The sequence below is a fragment of the Coffea arabica genome, chromosome 9c (assembly GCF_036785885.1).
Source record: "Coffea arabica cultivar ET-39 chromosome 9c, Coffea Arabica ET-39 HiFi, whole genome shotgun sequence".
In the NCBI taxonomy this organism is placed as follows: domain Eukaryota; kingdom Viridiplantae; phylum Streptophyta; class Magnoliopsida; order Gentianales; family Rubiaceae; genus Coffea; species Coffea arabica.
The window spans coordinates 4,412,202-4,433,623 of NC_092326.1; the positions used below are offsets into that span (position 1 = coordinate 4,412,202).

General features: G+C 34.7%; 2 long non-coding RNA genes across 4 annotated transcripts; both read left to right on the plus strand.

The window, feature by feature from the left end:
* Positions 1–335: 335 nt before the first annotated feature.
* Positions 336–8,668, plus strand: LOC140014001 (uncharacterized). Its single transcript, XR_011820851.1, has 3 exons — positions 336–823; positions 7,788–7,869; positions 8,532–8,668. It is a non-coding gene; the product is annotated as an uncharacterized lncRNA (long non-coding RNA).
* A 5,501-nt stretch (positions 8,669–14,169) lies between these two features.
* On the plus strand, positions 14,170–20,971 carry LOC140014450 (uncharacterized). Of its 3 annotated transcripts, XR_011821211.1 has the most exons (4): positions 14,170–14,693; positions 19,360–19,446; positions 19,802–19,953; positions 20,748–20,971. It is a non-coding gene; the product is annotated as an uncharacterized lncRNA (long non-coding RNA). The 3 variants fall into 3 exon arrangements; XR_011821212.1 differs by lacking the exon at positions 19,360–19,446 and having other exon boundaries at positions 14,170–16,121; XR_011821213.1 differs by lacking the exon at positions 19,360–19,446.
* The last annotated feature ends 451 nt before the right edge of the window (positions 20,972–21,422 follow it).

Below are 21,422 nucleotides of genomic sequence, written 5' to 3' on the forward strand. Positions count from 1 at the left end.
GAGCTCTATTGAGCTCGCATTCGCGGAATGCGAGCTCAATAAGTAGAGCTTGCATTCCGCAAATGCGAGTTCTATTGACCTCCGAAAATTTTTTTTTTAAGGAATGCGAACGCGAATGCGAAATCTTTAAACATTTTGTTTTAATACAAAAAAATCTCTGCCTTCGAAAAAAAATAAGCACAAAAATTTTACTTATACTTTTTGGGCTCTATTGAGCTCGCAGCGATTGCAAAGACCCCCCGACGGATTCCCTCACCAAAATCACCCCTTTTGTAGAATTTTTTTAAAATTCATCACAAAATTGGAAATTTCTCCATTTTATCTGGTGACATTTTAGTCGCAGCTTCAGACTTAGAGAAACTTCTAAAACAATTATGAGAAAAAGGTTTTCGGGTTTCTAAGAATAGGTAATTCACGTTCGCCGAATGCGAGTTCACTGAGCTCGCATTCAACAAATGCGAGATAACTTGTTTCTGAAACAAAAAAAAAAGTTAAAAGGAAGCGGTCAGAAAAAAATAATGAAAGTTCACCTTTTTCCATCATTTTTGTTTCAGAATAGTTTTCTTAAAACCTCAAAAAAAAAACTCAGTGAAAATCGAGCCATAGAGAGCATCAAATTAAAGCTGAAATTGAGGCCAATTTCATCAATCAAACCTTGCAAGTGCCAAATCCACCTTGAGTTTTGACACATTGAAGGCAAAAGCTGCCCATCGGAGCCAAGGAGAATAGCTGTGCATCTGCTGCCTGTTTGGTGTCGCCAGAACTCCATCAACTGCCGTCAACCACTAGCGAATTGGAGCTTCATCATTGCAATGGGCAAGAGGTAATATTGGCCTTTTTTTTAGTTGTCTCTTGATTTTTCCTTTTTCCACTAATTTCTTTTCAGTTTTGTTGTAAGTTTTTGAAAAAAATCATAGAATTCAGGGAAATGAAGATCATCCTGGTTGTTTTGGGAAAAGTTTCCAGCTTACGTGTTTTGGTTTGATCTTTTTTCCTTTTCGTGTTCCATCTGTTAAAAAATTCTGATATGTCTGCACAACTGTTTTTTTTTTTTCCTTTTATTACTTTCTTAAAAGCCATTTTGCTTTTCGCTCCTACACCTTCCATTAGGGAAAGGATTACAAGATATTCCACATTTTTGTATATATTATTTTTTGTTTGCTAGTGTTTTACTACAATTGAATCTTGAAATTTCCAATTCTTTTCATTCCCAAAATTCGATTTATAAGGGTTAATTTTTTTCCAAATAGCAGCAGCATAAATTACATAGATAGGGGTTAGTATTGAAGTAACTTAGGGGGTTTTTCTTGACTAATATGGACGTGAATGTATAGAGATGTGGAGGAAAATAGATGTTCTTGACTTCGTTCTTAGAATTTCATTTTTGTCGGAAAACTATGTAAATATGTAATTCTTGACTTCGTTCTTGACTAATTCTTGACTTCATGCTTTTTCCAATTTTTCTGGTGAGTCTGAGGAAATATGTATAGATTTGGTAGTTTCTAGCGAGGAAGAAGACTCATTGTTTGTGGATTTGATTGTGTTTGTGTGGACAGTGGATCTGTTTGGCTTGCAGTTGCTAACAATTAGTGAGTTTATTTAATTAAATAAAAGAATTGCAATAATTAGTTGATTGGGTACAAATGATTTTGACTTTTTAAAATTACATGTTGACTCTTTTTAGAACTTCTTGGCTGCTGTCTTATTACACACACAAAAATTGCTAGTATTGTAAGGAGTTTTTCAAAATTTGAGATACCAAATTACTTATCAAACCATTCAAGCCTCTATGACCAAAAAAAAGGGGGAAGGAAAATTGGGCAGCTGTAATGATGTTGAGTTTTTCTCCTTAAACTGGATATGACATTTCCTACATATAACACTTTGCCTAATTTATGCTCAATTTGACTAATTTAGTCATTGTATATATGCTAAGAGCATTTGAACAAGATATACTTTGAGCTAAAAAAGAAAGCAACTCTGTCATCAACGGTCAATCTCATATTATGCTTCACAGAACATAATCCTAGCTAAGATATAAAAGAGTTGAACAACAATCATAACTGATCAAAGAAGTAAATCAGTATAACAACAAAGAACGGTATATTTTGTTTGTGGAAGGTTTTGAAAGTTGCACTAACATTCCTATCTTTAAGTGAGGTTAATTCAAATTGCCTTAACTCTTCAATTTTTTCGCCTTCTTATTTTGCTTGAATCCTCTTTTGTCTAGTTTTACTTTCGCACCATAAAATTGATCAATTTGATGCATTTGGTGGATGTTGAAGTAATTGGCGGATGCATCCTAATCTTTTAGGAGATAAATAAAAGTAATTTTTAAAATTCATTCGTGTTTTGATTTATTGGCAGGGAGTTTTAGCCTAGTTATAAGGGAGACTCTGTCAAAATTTTTTCAAAAATTCTACTAATGAGTTTAATTGGTTTTGAGAAATACATGCAACGATTAAATTTTTTTAAATTATTTTGGTTCTCTATTGTGAGAACCCGAAAAATTAGGTTGTATTTATTTTCTTTGAATACATTTTCTTTACTTTAAATGATTGCCTTAATTTCCTCAATATTTTTATAAGTGAGTCAAGCTTTTAAATCAATTTTCTAGTATAAGTTAGCTCATGTTACGTTAGTAGCGTATTATGGACGTATGACCCGCTAGCACGTTAAGTGCGATAAATTTTTGGACAACTAGGTGAAATTTTGCATAAAGGGATATTGGTTATAAGGTGTTAAAGGATAATTAGAAGTTAGCTAGATAGATTAGCTTTGGAAGACAAAGAGATGTGATCAAACTCTAAAAGAGCCAAGTGTCGCGAAACCGTTGGATGTTGGATTTTGACTAAGTCTTCTTAACTTTACTAAAACCAAACATTGACCAAAATTTCCTCATTTCTTCCCATTTTTCTTAGTCTTCGCCGAAATTCTTGAGAGGAAAAACAAGAGAGAGAAACTTCATCTTCAATCCCAACTTTCTTGCTTGAATCTTGAGCTCCAACCATAATTTGTGCAAACTACTCCATAGAAGTGCTAACTAAGGTAGATTTCAAGGTGTTGGTGGAGTGATTTTGGAGGAAGAAGCCCTAAATTTCCATCTTTCTTGAGGTTACAAGGTAAGTTTACCAAGAAATCCCTCTTTACTTCTAATACAACCATACTAGTGGTTTAGGGTTGCTAAAGTGGTAGTTTTATGAGAAATTTCATGATTTGAAGTGGTGCTATGGAAATTTTCAGTTTTATGGTGAAATTTCTGCTCATATGCGATGCTTGAGGGTTGTCCATGTTTTGATAGCTTTGCTATATAAAATATTGAGATTTTATAGGTTAGTTTAAGTTACCTAAAGAAATTTTCAGCTTATGTGCATAAATTTCAGTTTAAGGTTTCCAATTTGGGCTTGATTGTGGTTGGTTTTGGAGCCATCAATTGGCTAAAATTAAAGGGTGTTGTGACCTTAATTAGGTGTGTTTAATAGTTTATGATTTGTATGTGCAATTGAGACTATTTTGGGTGAAGTTTGGTGTTAATTGTAGGATAGAAAAGTAAAGAAACTAAGAGGAGGTGCTGCTGAAATTTTGTCTGCAGGAACCCTTGAGCAGCCTTAGGAAATTTGCTATATCTTGTTGTAGAAAAGTTAGAATTTAGTTTCGTTTATTGCATTTGAAACTGGAGTCAGAATACTATCAATCTTGAAAATTTCAGCATTTTTCTCAATTCTCATGAATATCTGTGATTTTTCAAAGTTGATTGAAATTGTATACCTGTTCTGTCTTTTACTGGATAAAGTAGCAACTTGAGTCTCGAATTTGACTGACTTATGGGCTGAATCAACTTTTGGACAAAACATGAAAATTATAGGGATTTCAGTTAAATTTCTACCTGCAAAATTTCAGATCAATTGGATCATTTTAGGTTATAATTTGGCCAGAGTATTCCTAACTGCACAAAAACTCTAATTTTCCAGACCTGTTTTTCATGTGCTTCTGACCGTCTATTTTTTATCCTGAAAATGCGAGAACTGAGTGTCGATATCTTCATAGAAAATGTAGGTCTATATCTTAACTTCGAAACACCATAAAATTTGCTTCAATCCGATAAGTGTAGTTTCAGTTTTGATCAAAACACCAAAGGATGGCAAAGCTACCATCTTCATTGTTTCTCGTTGCCTTTCTCTTGTTTTCCGTTTTCTTGGCCCGACTTAACATGTGCTTTTCAAGTGTTCTAAACCTGATTTCTAACATTCTAAACAAGTAGTCAAAACATGGTTTTAGTTGCACATATTGGCTTTGAAGTTAACCGTTTTTTATCATTTTCGTTTACAAATTATGCGTGCACCAATTTTTATGCCTTTTTCCTTTGATATAGACATATAAGTTATGCAGCTTGCACTCGTGTATGATTGGCTCTTTGTGGACGATATTTGACTATAGATTTCGAGAGTGGCCAGGTGTCAGCGTTGAACTGAATTTTGATAAAAACGTGACTTGTTTAGAGTGAGTGTTCTTTGTGTGTTTGAACAATAAGTGACTATGTGACTATTTGTGAATGTTTGTTTGAATGTTAAATGTTTTCCAAGAATTGCTAAATGGATTTCGATGGGCGAGTGTGTACTTTATCACACTCGACCCAAGCCAAAGTGAATTTTCAATGATTGAATGCTACTTGTGTATGAATGTAAGCCTTTTGGTTGAATTGGATCCTTGCCCTTCATTGCCAGTCGACTCGAGTCAGAAGCGGACTCAGTCGGGCGGTTGGTGACCCTAAGACAGTGTTTTGGTATACTCGAATATGACCATGACTGTTGGTGGAGAACTGGCCAGTGAATTGGCTAGTGGCGGGAAATGAAATGAATGAATTGAAATGTTGAAGTAAAGGGAAGAGATGAATGATTGAATGAAGGAGAATGACTGGCGGAATGAACGAATAGAGCCTTTATCCTTTTAATGAGTGTGTTCTCATTGCTTTTATATTGTAAATGTTTTCTCAATTGATTGTTATTAAATGACTAATGTCTTTGTTTTAATTGCTTGATTATGTGTATGAGAACCTCACTGAACTTTATCTCACCCATCTATTCCGTTAAATTTGTTTTCTTTACAGGATTTGAGAGTAAGGATGGGTGATTAGTGGAAGACTGAACTTTTGTTGTGTAATAGTGATAGTATTAGTAGTTGGTTGGATCCTGAACTTTTGTACTTAACCTTGAGGATTGTATATCTGAATTAGTGATTGTATATATGTTAAGTTTGATTGGTGCATCTTTACTTGCCCTGAAGTGATAAGTGAGTGAATCTCGACGAGAATTGGGCAGGCGGTCCGCCGAACCCTTTGGTTTCTCCTCAGGGGAAGGTGAGGTCGTCACAGGTGGTATCAGAGTTTAGACTTTAGATCTCTGTAGTGTATCTTAGATTTAAAGTTTAGGATGCCGGATTGTGGAATATTGTGAAGTTTAAGTGCAATATCAAGCATCTATATTCCTAATGGATAGTAAGATTTGATATTTGAGAATTTTTATATTGGGTTGGCGAGAAGAGAAGAGAATTGTGCGAGATTGATTTGAAGAGTAAAAGGTCATTTTCTTGAACAACGATACTAGTTGATACCTATGGGACTAACTTTGACTTTGCATTTGTAAGGAGCTAGATATAATTTTTGGAGCGATTGCTTAAATAGGAATCTTTTGAACTTTCTTTAACGGATAAACTTGGGGTTTAGTATCTATCCTTGGAGAAATTGGGAAACCATTGTCTCTTGTTTTGTTCTACATGTATGTATGTGTTTGCCGTGTTAAGCTAGAGTATACTCTTTGGATCAACAATTCATTCCAAAATCTTATGACGGTGAGAATTTCGAGGACGAAATTCTATTAAGAGCGAGAAAGTGTGAGAACCCGAAAAATTAGGTTGTATTTATTTTCTTTGAATGCATTTTCTTTACTTTAAATGATTGTCTTAATTTCCTCGATATTTTTATAAGTGAGTCAAGTTTTTAAATCATTTTTCTAGTACAAGTTAGTTCATATTACGTTAGTAGCGTATTATGGACGTGGGATCCGCTAGCACAGTAAGTGCGTTAAATTTTTGGACAACTATGTGAAGTTTTGCATAAAGAGATATTAGTTATAAGGCACTAAGGAATAATTAGAGGTTAGTTAGATAGATTAGTTTTGGAAGATAAAGAGATGAGATCAAACCCTAAAAGAGTCAAGTGTCGCGAAACCGTTGGATGTTGGATTTTAACCAAGTCTTCTTAACTTTACTAAAACCAAACATTGACCAAAATTTCCTCATTTTTTCCCATTTTTCTTAGTCTTGGCTGAAATTCTTGAGAGGAAAAACAAGGGAGAGAAACTTCATCTTCAATCCCAATTTTCTTGCTTGAATCTTGAGCTCCAACCATAGTTTGTGCAAACTACTCCATAGAAGTGCTAACTAAGGTAGATTTCAAGGTGTTGGTGGAGTGATTTTGGAAGAAGAAACACTAAGTTTTCATCTTTCTTGAGATTACAAGGTAAGTTTACCAAGAAATTCCTCTTTGCTTCTAATGTTACCATACAAGTGGTTTAGAGTTGCTAAAGTGGTAGTTTTATGAGAAATTGTATGATTTGAAGTGGTGTTATGGAAATTTTCAATATTATGATGAAATTTCTGCTCATATGTGATGCTTGAGAGTTGTCCATATTTTGATAGATTTGCTAGGTGAAATATTGAGGTTTTATTGGCTAGTTTAACTTGCCTAAAGAAATTTCCAACTTATGTGCATAAATTTCAGTTTAGGGTTATCAATTTGAGCTTGATTGTGGTTGGTTTTGGAGCCATCAATTGGCTAAAATTAAAGGGTGTTGTGACACTAATTAAGTGTGTTTAATAACTTATGATTTGTATGTGCAATTGAGGCTATGTTGGGTGAATTTTGATGTTGATTGTAGGATGGAAAAGTAAAGAAATTAAGAGGCGATGCTGCTGAAATTTGGTCTGCAGGAACCCTTGGATAGCCTTAGGAAATTTGCTATATATTGTTATAGAAAAGTTGGAATTTAGTTCCGTTTATTGCATTTGAAATTGGAGTCAGAATACTATCAACCGTGAAAATTTCAGCCTTTTTCTCAATCCCCATGAATATCTGTGATTTTTCAAAATTGATTGAAATTGCATACTTGTTCTGTCTTTTACTGGATAAAGTAGCAACTTGAGTCTCGAATTTGACTAACTTATGGACTGAATCAACTTTTGGACAAAACATGAAAGTTATAGGGATTTGAGTTAGCTTTCTACTTGCAAAATTTCAGACCAATTGGATCATTTTAGCTTATGATTTGCCTAGAGCATTTCCTGACTGCACAAAAACTCGAATTTTCCTGACCTGTTTTTCATGTGCTTCTGACTGTCCATTTTTTATCCCGAAAATGCGAGAATTGAGTGTCAATGTCTTCATAGGAAATATAGGTCTATATCTTAGTTTTGAAACACCATAAAATTTGCCTCAATCCGATAAGTATAACTTCAGTTTTGATCAAAACACCAAAGGATGGCAAAGCTGCCATTTTCATTGTTTCTCGTTGCCTTTCTCTTGTTTTCCATTTCCTTGGCCCGACTTAACATGTACTTTCAAGTGTTCTAAATCTGATTTCTAACATTCTAAACAAGTATTCAAAATATGATTTTAGTTGCACATATTGGCTTTGAACTTAACCGTTTTTTATCATTTTCTTTTACAAATTATACGTGCACCTTGCCTAGATGACTTACTATACTTTTCATGCCTTTTTTCTTTGATATAGACATATAAGTTATGCAGCTTGCACTCGTATATGATTGGCTTTTTGTGGACGATATTTGACTACAGATTTCAAGAGTGGCCAGGTAACGGCCCTGAACTGAATTTTGATAAAAACGTGACTTGTTTAGAGTGAGTGTTCCTTGTGTGTTTGTACAATAAATGACTATGTGACTATTTGCGAATGTTTGCTTGAATATTAAATGCTTTCCAATTATTGCTAAATAGATTTCGATGGACGAGTGTGTATTTTATCGCATTCGACACAAGTCAAAGTGAATTTTCAATGATTGAATGCTACTTGTCTATGAATGTAAACCTTTTGGCTGAACAGGGCTCTTGCTCTTCGTTGCCAGTCGACTCGAGCCAGAAGCGGACTCGGTCGGGAGGCTGGTGACCCTAAGACAGTGTTTTGGTATACTCGAGTATGGCCACGAATGTTGGTAGAGAACTAACCAGTGAATTGGCTAGTGGCGGGAAATAAAATGAATGAATTGAAATGTTGAAGTAAAAGGAAGAGATGAATGATTGAATGAAAGAGAATGACTGGCGGAATAAACGAATGGCTCCACGTGAGCATGTATCCTTTTAATGAGTGTGTTCTCATTACTTTTATATTATGAATGTTTTTTCGATTGATTGTTATTAAATGACAAATGTCCTTGTTTCAATTGTTTGATTATGTTTATGGGAATCTCATTGAGATTTAGCTCACCCCTCTATTCCGTTAAATTTGTTTTCCTTACAGGGTTTGAGAGCAAGGACGGGTGATTAGTGGAAGGCTAAACTTTTGACTAAAACTTTTGTTATGTAATAGTGATAGTATTCGTAGTTGGTTGGATCTTGAACTTTTGTACTTAATCTTGAGCATTATATATCTGTATTAGTGATTGTAAATATGTTAAGTTTGATTGGTGCATCTTTACTTGCTTTGAAGTGATAAGTAAGTGAGTCCCGACAAGAGTTGGGCTGGCGGTTTGCCAAACCCTTTAATTCGCCGTACCCTTTGGTTCGTCTTAGAGGAAGGTGGGATCGTCACATCTGTGATCTCTGTTGTATTCATATATGTGCATACAAAGTTTGTGACACAAGCTTATCACTTGACGAGGCTTAGATTGGTACCACTAGGATCAAATCCACAAAAGTACATTTTCAGAATCTGAGACAAGTCATTGGGTAAGTATATAAGTTTACAAGTAGATATAATTAAAGTTGTATTAATGTTCTAGTTTTTAAAATTTTTCTTGGATTTATTTTAAGGCGAATTGATGAATTTAAAGTTAGACCCTCTCTTATAATATATTTTTTAATTGTATGGTTCATGGAGGATAGGGGACTATTAGAAATTATTATAGTTTCACATTCTTCTATATACATGATATTATTATTGTAGGTTTGTCAAAATATCACAGTTGCTTGTCTTGTATAGCCTATGTAAACCCAGATCCGAAAATTAACAAGCTTCACTACAATTATGTCATATTTCTCAACTCTTACAACAAAGTAGGAGATTACAGTTTGCAATGTTCTAAATTATCTCATATTTCTCACCTCTTTCTCGTAACCAAATCGGTCAATGATCATAATTGTCTAAGTGATTTGGTGAGTAATAACAATACAAGCCTTACATTTTTTGTGATTGCTAGGCACATAATTCGTAGCATTGAAGATGATCCTGAATTTAAAATTAAGAACATAGTAAGTCATGTTAAGGAATGTTTGAAGGTGGATGTCTCTTACGAAAGATTTGGTATGCTAGACATAAAGCTGTTGAACTTGCATTTGGGTCTTGAGATGCCAATTTTGCTGAATACCAAAATATGTTAATGCACTTGTTTAGTCGAATTCGGGAACTGTGGTCAAGTGGTTGCACCATTCAGAAAGTACAGATCAAGCGAAGACATTTAAATTTATATTTTGGACTTTTGGATCGGCTATTGATGCGTTTCATATGTGTAGACCAGTTATATGTGTTGATGGCACTTATTTGCGTGGCAAATACAAAGGCAAACAACTTGTTGCAGTTATGCAAAATACCAACAATAAGATAATTCCAATTGCTTCTGCCATTTTCGATGAGTAGATTATTTCCAGTTGGTCATGGTTTAGATATCATGTGACCCGTGGTCGGTATCCTATTTGTGTCATTTCGAGTCGCCATAATGGTATCATCCATGTCATGACACAGTTTGACTATTGGAAAGAATCTTTGCCCTTTCATAGTTTTGCCTACGACACGTTAAGAGTAACTTAATGACATACTTCAAAGGTTTGCACCTTAAAAGGTTGTGTTGGATAATAGAAAAAGCTAGAAAATTGTGCAAGTAGTGGGGGTTTAAACGAAAACTAAGGAGCATATTTCCAGATACATGGACTTATTTGTCTGACATTAGACCCAAAAAATGGTGCCTAACACATGACGGTGGCTATCGTTAGGGTATTCATACAACCAATATATCTGAAAACTATAATAATATATTTAGAGGAGTACGCCATTTGCCAATTCGGGCTTGTATTGATATAACATTTCATCGGACAGTTGAATTATTTAAAACGAGAAGAGATGATGCTAGACATTGGCATAATCCTTTTCCTCCAAAGATATGGCAGTGGTTTAAAAATTCTGATAAAAAAGCGGGACTCCACAGAGTTGTGGAGTTCGACGGCTCATCAGAGATGTATAAAGTTGTGACAGGTCAACGTATGGATGGCAAATGGTGTAATACACAAACGGTCAAATTTTTTAATAAAACATACTCTTGTGCCAAGTGGCAGCAGTACACGCTTTCTTGTTCATATGTGATGGCAATATGCAGGCATCGAGGAAACAATCCAAATGTGAGGACCAGTATTTTTTTTTAATTGCACGTTTTCTGCATTTTCTTTATTAGAAAATTTTTCTAGATCAATTTTATGAGTAAATATAATTTTTAAATGATTTTTCTAGTATCGGTTAGTTTTCGAGAAATTAAGAGTGTACATCGGACGTGGGACCCGCTAGTGCGGAAAGTTCGGTAAAATTCGGCCAATTAGGTTAAATTTTGTGTATTGGGATTAATTTGCTAGATGTTATGAGATAATTAGAGGTTGGTTAGATGGTTAATGATGGAGAGACAAAAGGATAGATATGCATTAATTAAAGTGACAAGTGTCCATTCCTTATTGGAGTAAACTTACCTAACTTTGCCTAACTTTCTTTATCTTTACTAAAAGTCCAAATTTGACCCAAATAATCTTCATCTTCTACCTCTCTTGGCCGAATTCCTCTAGCAAGCAAAAGAAAGAAAAGCTTCCAATTTCTTCATTCAATTTCTTGCTTGAATCTCACAAACCAACCGTTAAAACTTGGATTTGTTCCATAAAAACCTTTCTCTTGGTAGGATTAAGGTGATTGGTGAAGTGGTTTGAGAAGGCAAGGTGCTAAGTTGGGTCTTTTCTTGGGTTTTCAAGGTAAGTGGCTAAGGAACCTTTCCTTTAATCTTGATAATGTTCAATTAGTGATTTGTAGTGGTTGAATAAGTGATTTTATGGATGATTTCATGACCTATGGTTGAGATTGATGGATTTTTCTTTTGTTCATAATTTTTCTGATTTCATATGATTAGTGTGGGTTAACCATGGATGAAGGGTTTGTTATAGTGCAAAATAAAGTTGATATATGTTGGATGTGATTGATTGTGCAAAAATTCTGGTTTGGGGCAAAATTTCCAGGTTAGGGTTTCACACAAGCCTGTTCTGTCCGAATTTATTTCAGCATGTTAGAGGCCGAATTGGCCTTAGCACAAAACATGAAAGTTGTAGAGAATGATGTTTTCTAGTTTCCTGTAAATTTTTAGCCCAATCTGAGCTCGGTAGCCTGAGATCAGATGGAAATACCCAGACTGGTCTAGGTAGGAATTCAGTGAACAGGATTGTCTTTTCACCCAATCTGACCGTGACTTTTCACCATGATCCGTACCGAATTAGATTTTGGCCAAAACATGAAAGTTGTACCCAATGGTATAAACTAGTAGCCTACAACATTTCAGCTTGATCCGACCGCTGTAACATGTGAAATGACTGAAATACCATTGACTGTCCATGAAACCTGTTTCGCGGCCAGAATTCTGTTTTTGTGTAGTTTTCTATTTTTGATCATGAAAATGCAGGATTTGGCCATGGAGGTCTTCATAAGAAATGTAGGGTTGTGTCTTAGCTTCGAAACACCATAAGATACACTTCAATCGGACTTCGGTAGCCTGAATTATTGCTGTTTAACAATTGTGCGGTTAGCCAACCTGTTTGTGAGTTTCTGGTTTAATATATGTCAATTTTGACCTAGTTGCACTACAAACTGGACTGAGTGGCCTTCTTCAACATTTTAGCCCTATTTGTTAGCTTCGAAACGGTGTGTCTTGCACCTTCATCCGATAATCGTAACGCCAATGGTGCCAAAACCGCAAAATGGTGTCAAAAACTGTTTTTATCCAGAAATGTTTTTTAGCTTGATTTTTGTATTTATTTTTGTATTTATATGACTTTAAACCTAGTGAACGGCTTTTGGACATGAGATTATTCTATATGAGATGTTGGGACTGTTTTGAGGAAAATAATGAAGCCATTAATGGCTGGAAAATAGGTAAACACAAGGGACATGCCGTCCGTTTATCTTCTTGTAATGTGAGCAAGTTAAAGTGATTTTGCGAATGTATTTTGTGACGAATTGGACGTATTTACTGAAAATGTTACCGACTCTTTAAAAAGGTGGCCGAGGGCTAAATTTTTATTTGAACCTGTATATTTCCGCTTGGCAAATAAAATGATCATTTTACCATTCTAAAACCTAATACCTCTTTAGGTTGGTTTATGAACCCTAGTAATTTCCGTCCACGGATCCATACGCTCTATTGACACTTTAAAAATCATTTTATACGTTTACTCGCGAGTAGTCGGGTAATCCTTGATTTCATCCAAATCATACTAGATGGATTGTAATGTGTTCTTTGTTTACTTTTAGGTTTCATTGGTGATTGAGAAGTGGACGTTATTTTGCATGTATAGGTGAGTGTTCCCTGTTTGATATGTTTCATGATTATATGGCTGGTATGAATGATTGATAACTTGTTATATGCTTTCAATGATTGTTAAAACGAGTTTTCTAGACAAGTGTGTACTTTATCGCACTCGGCCTAAACGATTGTGAAATTTTCAATGATTGAATGATTGAAAGGTTATTTGTGCATGAATGTAAGTCTTTTGGCTGAACTGGCCATTGCCCCTTGTTACCGATCGTCTCGAGCCAGAAGCGGACTCGGTCGGGCGATTAGGGACCTGGGTGAACGTTTTGGTATACTCGAGTATTACCTTGTAGGTTGGTGGAGGTTGGTGGAGCCTGGTGAATGAATGAATGAACGAATGAATGAATGAGGGTTTTACTTATATACAAATGCATTTTCAAATGATTGAAGGTATAAAGGAACGAATGGAGAATGAATGAACGAATGGCTCCTTGTGAGCACGTATCCTTTTAATGAAGGTGTTTATCGCTTTCTGTTGTATTTGAATTATTGGTAACATGTAATGAATGCAATAAACTTCTTGTGTGCCTATGTGTTCAGAACCTCACTGAGCTTTCCAACTCATCCCTTTAGTTTTATTTTCCTTAACAGGGGAAGGCGTGCAAGGACGAGAGCCTGTATAGACTAGCTGGGTCTAACTCTTGGTTTTCTTTTGTTATGGTTCTTGCCCTAGTGCTTGGCACGGTCTGGTTGTCTGGTGATTGAGAACCTCTGTATATTTGACGGTTGTACTTCCTTCTGAGATATCTATGTATATAAGTTTTGTTTTAAGTTTTGGATCCTCGTTTTGTTTTTTTTTTTCTCTTGTGGTTCTATTTCTGATTTGTGTGAGTGAACGACTGAGTCCCGGTGAGAGTTGGGTAGGCGGTCCATCAAATCCTTTGGTTCGCCTTAGGGGGAGGTGGGGCTGTCACACCAAAACTGCTTGTGAATCCCCAATTTACAAAAAGGAGGTGGTGGTGCAGTATACAGGAAGGTTTGACCCTTTATTGCATCCAGATGCTTGACTTCAACCTAATTGGGAGCTGCAGGCCGTTCGAAATAAATATATTGCATGTCGGATAGGAAAAATACTGTAGATACCAAATTTTTGTCAAATTTTAAATATTTTCTTGATTATTTTATATTTAATGAGTTATTTATTTTCCTATATTTTAATGTGTATTTTTCTTATATTTGTAGGTTTGTTTTAGCAAAAGAAAAAAAAACAAAAAGAAAAATCGATTTTTGTAAAAACAAAAATTTTAAAAATTTAAATTAAATAAAAAAAATGTGGAAGACATCATGATGCCTAGGCATCATGATCCCATCCTTTTTGGACCAAGCAACGGAACAAAAGAAAGGAGGGAAGAAGAAATTTGCAGAGGAAGTCCCTGGAGCTCCCAACGGACAAAACAGAGAAGAAAAGAAAAACTCTCTCGGGGACTTACTCTCAGAGGTCCTTAGGCCGCAGAGGTAGAAAACACAAAGAAGTCCCTGGCTCATCTCCCTTACTCACTCTCGGACTCTCTCTCGGGCAGAAGAAAAAATTGCTCCAAGGTCCTCAGGGGGGCAGAAGCAGAAAACAAAGAAGGAAGAAAAATTCCTTCTGGCTCCTCACTCTCTCCCTCTCTGGGGGACTCTCCTTCTCGGCTCTCTCCAAGGCATCAGACAAAAAGAAGGGAGTTCTCCAAATTCGCTACACAAGTCCTCGGTCTCCACTGGCTCCTTCTCTTGGCATCGGACAAAAGAAAGAAAAGACAAGAGAAGAAGGAAAAGGCTAGCAACTGGACAACACATTTGCACAACAAAAAAGGAGGCAGCAACTGGACAATTGGAGCTAGAAATTGCATCGAAGCCTCAGCCAAGAAAAGGTATTTCTTTCTTTTTATTTTTTTAGTTTTTTCTTTCTTACTTAATTAACTAGATTTAATGCATGTTTGGCGGTTTCTATGTTTTTCTTTGGCTGGTCTTGTTATTATTGTCTTGTGCGATAAGTTATAAACTAGATTAAAGGAGAAGGAAATGATTTTTGTATATGCATATTAAATGTTTGACAAAATGCAAAAAGAAGAGAAAAATGAAGAGTTGAATTAAATTGGATTATTTTTGCGTTAACATCATGGTTAGATTGTAGAAGTCACGAGTAGTGTTTCGGTATAAAATTTATAATTTTTGAGTGAGTTTGGAGTGATTTTGGGAAAGTAAAATCGTGGCTGTTTTTTGGCATTTTGGCCACCTTCGGGTCATTTTTCATAAAAATCAATTCCAGAAATGAAATCTACGCGAAAAATTGAGTGAGGGGGTGCATTTTAAGAATTTTGGTGATCGGAAAAATCGCCGGTCGTTGGCCACCAGTGGCATCGTCAGTGGTAGCCATTGCCGCCGACAGAATGTTGTAGGATAGAGTTGCAAAAGATGATTTCCGAAGCTTTGCCTGATAATCTGAATAATTTGCAGTTTAGCCCCCTAACTTTCAAATATTTATATTGTGGCCCACAAGCTTTTGTAATTAAACCAGTCATGTCTCTATTGAGTTTTTATCTTCTTTTTCATATTTTAAGTGCATTTCTAACTATGTTGTTTCTGTGATTGGGGGTATAATTAAACCTTAATTTGTTTTAGTGAATTTATTTGCTTGTGTTTTGATAATGGATTTTGGTTATTTTGGTTGGGTTTATGATTTGGGTTTAGAGGGCCAAAGCCCACAACTTTGCATGAGCTTGATTGGTGAAAAGATGGGCTGACTTGCTGATTTTTATTGGGGTTTAGGTTGGACCTGTTTGGATAAAATATGGGCTGGCCTGTATATTTTTCCTTAGACCTTTGTGTGGGTTTGATGGCCTTTGGCCCAAATAATAACGGGAATAGCCCAATGGCCCAATTTCTTAAGTGATCTGATGATGAATTTGCTATTTGGTCCCTGTACTTTTACTTTATTGTATTGTGACCTTAAATGCTTTAGGTTTCTTTCAATTAGGTCCTTAATTAATTGCAAATAGGTTCCTAAATTTTATTTTTTTAATTTGGACCCTAAATTTTTATAGTAATTATAATTTGACCTCAAAACTTTGTTAATCTTTGCAATTAGGTCCCTAACAGATTTGATTTCTTAAATAGAAGTTGCTTTTCTTCTTAGATTATTAATTATATTTCATTTGAATACTTCAATTGATAGATTTCATGTTATTTTCATTTTTTATGATTTGTTTGTTAATTAAATTGGTGCCTTAATCATTTTGTTTATTTTGGACCCTAAATAGACCCAATTTCACCACCACTTAGTCACCACTTCAAGACAGGTAACATCTTTTGTTATTTTAAATTTCTTTATGTGCTCCAACGTGTTTTATGTGCAATTACATGTTTTGACTGTTTTTCTTTTATTTATTATTATTTTTTTCTTTTTATTATTATTCACTTTTAATTTCATTTATTTTATTTAATTTAATTTTTGATTATTTGAGAGGCATTTAAATGCCAAATTGTAATAGTTAGATTTATTTTTTTTATTCTTCTTTATCCCTTTAGATTGTAGTTAGGGTCCCCGAATGTAATAGTTAGTTTTTATTCGTTTTTATTTGTTTATGTGTTTGCATGCTCGTGTGCTTATGTGTGTACTCACTTTCTTAGGATTTTTGCATCTAAATATCATGTTTACGTGTTATGTGCTATGTGCTCTTATGTGTTTAATTGTTTTAATTTATTTCTTATTTGTTTTACTGTGCATTATGAATGCATGACGTCACCACACTAGTCCAACGCTAGTTGTGGCTTCTCCCTCTATTTACTTGCTAGTCCAATGCTAGTAAGGAATTTTAGAAATGGATTAGTCCAACGCAAGACCCTTAGATTGTTCATGCATTAGATTCATTTTTGTGTGATATTCATTACATTTTCATGCATATTTTGTTTTTTTAAGATCTTTTCCCATTTGCATGATATTCCATATTATCTACTATCCCCCTATCCTCTATATGTGTTAATTATATCATTTAGAATTGCATCTCATTTCAGAAATTGTGGAATAAATTAGTTCATTTGCTTGTTCATATTAGGAGAATTATTCTTTGAACATGTGAAATGGGTGATTATAACTTTTTAGTTTAAATACCCCATTAATCCCTGTATAAGAAAATTATGTCACGAGTTTTTGCCTCCCGTACCCATTATGTTGCATTTCCTTTTTCTTTGATTACTTATACTTATATATACAATTTAATTTTCTTTTCTTTTCTTTGATTTCATCATTTGCATACTCGTGACCCTTCAAGGAATTATTTTGACTTTCGCAATTAATGCGATTGGTACCAATTAAACCCTTGAATAGACATTTTGTCCCTCTCAATATTTTAATTTGCATCCATGTAGGAAACATTCAAATGTGATAAATTTAAGGGTTAGATTAAGAAAATTTTGACTAAATCATGCAACTAGCTTATAATAGGTTGAAAGGGTGCCTTAGATTTGAGATAATCGAACCTTTGCCTTCCTTTTTTTCAACCGTGACTCCCGAACTCATTTTCTCTATTTTCAAAGACCTGGAGTTGTCGAAAAGGGTTTTATTTTATTTTACTTAAAAATATTTTTGGGTGACTTGGTACACCAAAACTGAATACCAAGTGGCGACTCCTATTTTTTCTTAAAAATCCTTTTTAGACTAAATTTTGGACCCAAACTGTCGCATTCTTTAAAGTCCCATTTTATGTCCTTTTTCACTTATTTTTAAATAAAATCACATTTTTATAAACATCATTTTATTTTTCCATCGCGAAAAAATGGGACGCGACAGAAACATGTTAGAAGAATTCGGAATGAGATGGATAAGAGAGACTTAGAGGAACCAAGAAGATGTGTAAATTGTCATCAGTTGGGTCACAATAGAAGAAACTGTCCGAATTATAAACCTTAAATTAAATAATTTAGAGACAAGGACCTCATGTAATCTTTCCAAAATAGGCATTATAAAGTTACTATGATGATGAATAATACCTTTCAATTTGTTGATATATCACTTTTGTGTATTGATTTAGTTCTTAAATTATTGAATTAGTATGGGTTCCTATACTCCTATTTTGGATCTTCGAGTATGATGCTGTATATTTTATTTGAATTGTTCAACATTTTGATAAGGTTATCAAAATTTGTAATGACAAATTTTGCGTTATTGTAGTTGTCCTTACAGATATATCCATCATTATGTCTGACATTCCCGTATAATTAGACCTGTATTCGGGGTCATACATGCATGATGTTATTTCGTCAGGAACTGAATATCGAGCATAGTCCATATTTCACGGGCATATCTTGAGCAATCAATTTGATATCATATGATGTGATAGATGTTTTTGAGAGCATATATCTATCCCCGAACAGGTTCAGCATTATATTCATTTGACAGGATTTGAGGGGGTGCTAGAGAGTGGATATATAATAATTGATCATGCTCTGATCAGCAGTTTAGTGGAAATGATAAATTTTGCATTATTGTAGTTGCCCTTATAGATATTTCCATCATTATGTTTGACATTCGCGTATAACTAGACCTGCATCTGAGGTCATATGTGCATGATGTTATTTCGCCTGGAACTGCACATTGAGCACATTTCATATTTCTCGAGCATAATTTAGGCAATCAATTTGATATCAGATGATATGATAGATGTTTTTGGGAGCATATATCAATCCCCAAACGGGTTCAGCATTATATTTGTTGGGCAGGATTTGAGAGGGTGCTAGAGAGTGGATATACGATAATTGATCATGCTCTGATCAGCAGTTTGGTGAAGTGATAGCGGCCCGAGATTTATACCTTTTATCTATCCGTAGGAGAGGTTACGGTGATTTTGTAGGATGTAGAGGTCCTATAGGGACTACACATCGATGATCTTCCAGTGACAGAGATAGATACATCTTGTACTGTTCAAGAATAGGGACTGTTATGTGAGGAGTTTATTGGTTTTTCTCCTATGCTGTTAGACTTTGATGGACAAAGGCTTAAATTGGGGTGTTTATCCAGAGCATTAGATACCGAATTGTTAGTCGACGCTTTGGATGTCGAATGTAGATAGCGGACACGCATCTATCTCCTCCTGATATGGGTGGCCACTTATTATCCAATAAATCCGGAAATAAAGTCCCACTAATCTTTCCTTGCTACGAGATTTGGAAACTATTGGACAATACAGTTGGGATAGTGTGATTTTAACGACTCTCTATCGATCCTTGTGTATAGCCACATCTCCTTTTAGATCGCCTATTGCAGGACCATTAATTTTGCTACATGTACATTACACTCAATAAAAATGAGGTGATTTAACTATTATTTTATTGCAATTATGTAATAATTCAAATTTTTATTACAACTATGGACAAGGAAACGTATACCTACAATGCGCCTTGACCGAGTGTAGCCATTGGTGCACTATTCTGGTCCATATGGAGCTCGGTGCATATATATCTTTTACAGTTGTGACCATAATTTGTAATTCAAACAACAATAATTTGTTTTAAAAAAGACTCATCATTTATTCTATTTAGGTGGAATATTGAGTTTGATCTATACAGAGTTCAAGACATACCGTACCCATATTTCGAGATCAGTTGATAAGCCTATGTCCTCAAGAGGTATTATAATTATGCAATGACGTTGAACGTCTAACATTTTGCCTTTTTTTTGAATAAGATAATAAAATATGCAAACTTGTTCGAATAGTCTAATTGTATTTGATTCTTATAAATTTGGATTTGCTGGCAGAGAATTTTCCTTCGGTTCTAGGGGAGATGTTGATGAAATTTTCTAAAAAATATGCAAAATGATAGAAATTTGCTTGAATTTGTTATGTGATGCATATGATAAATTGTATATGGAGACCAATTTAATTTAGTGGTCATTGCATATTTATTTATCTTTTTTTGTAGTTCATATGGCAGCCATATTCGGAGGACGTTTTCGCTTCTTTACCTACGTATTATACTGCAGGTTATGACATTTGGAGGTCTGTTACGTTTCTTATATGTTGGGAAGTCTGCATCTTCCTCATCTGGTTATACGGCAATTTGGATATCATCAGCCCCTGCCTGATCTTAGATTGACTAAAAATCAAGCAGCCCTACATTCTCTAGATCGTCGTGGTAAGGAAAATTAAGACTGGATTGCTACGTATAGAGCATATATTGATATTTGGACTGATCGGCGTATGCATGTATAAGATAGTACTGTAGTTGAAGATCCTACATATCCATCAGATGAGTATCCTCAGTGGTATTGAGAGCGGATAGTGTTTTATATTTCAAATCCAAGTAGGCATCCCACTGTTTCGGAGGATTGTTAGGATGATAGTGTTAGGGTACAATATCTTGTAAGTTTAAATCTAACCACTGCTCAACACATATGTTTATTGAAATAATTTTTTAGATTTGACGTTATTAATCCTTATTCATTCCTATATTTACACTCCAGATGGATGCAACATCTTGAGTATATTACATGGCTAAGAACTTTTTGGCACTTAGTGATGAACAACACAGAAATTATTTTCATGCAATGAAGGACTTTGCATCCATAACATTGCATCATGTAGGGGAGTCATCCCGACTTGCATTTCGCTCTCCACAAGCACCACAAGATATTTCACAACATGCAGACCCACGTCGTGTTTAGTGAGTTCCTAGAAATGTTCACGATGGTCAGCATGGCGATGGACGATGTCGTAGACTCCGATCACTAATACTCACTTGCCAAATTGGATTCGATGGAGGGTCACAAGTTACTGAGCACCATGTTGGCGCATTTGCTCTAGTCACACCTTAGATTGAAGTCATGTAGCTGCACAGTGCATCGATTGGCCATTCTAGATCCCCAATGATTTTTTCAGAGTTTATGCCCGATAGAGACTTACATCATGACACTTCTGAACAATATGCAGGAGGTACAGATGAAGATCAGAGCACTCAAGATCATGATGCTATACTAGAGTCACAGATTACTCAAGTCAATACAGTAATGCCAGACCAACCACATCAAACACAAAGAATATGCAAATCCAGAGGATGTGGTACTTATGAAAAACTTAGACATCATTGATGATACACTGATTATGTAGTTGTTGTATAAATAAGCTAATTACGCATTACATACGTTTTGGTGTCATTTTCTATTTATATTCTTTACTTTTCCAAATATTAGTAGAACAATTTAATCACGCATATCTTATTTCTCATTTTTTACAAAATCAGAAATTTTCATAAAATTACAAAGAAATGCTCTTTTCCCATGAACAAAATAATAGAAAAAAGGTAAAATACACTAACCTCTCCTCTAGTTCATACGAAAAGTTAGGTACCTTCTCTCGACATTGCAAAATAACATAAACCTATTATTTTATAATATATTTATATAGTTATCCTTTACCTTTCTTATTCATATTTTTCCTATTAAACATATGAGAAAAAATTTTAATACTCTCCTATGAGAAAGTATAAAAAAAGAGAATTTTATTTATTAAAAGTTAAAACCTAACATATTAACAATTTCATTTTATTTTATGTTGACTTGTGAAAATAAAGAACTATACACGTATAGTTATTTATTTACAAAAATA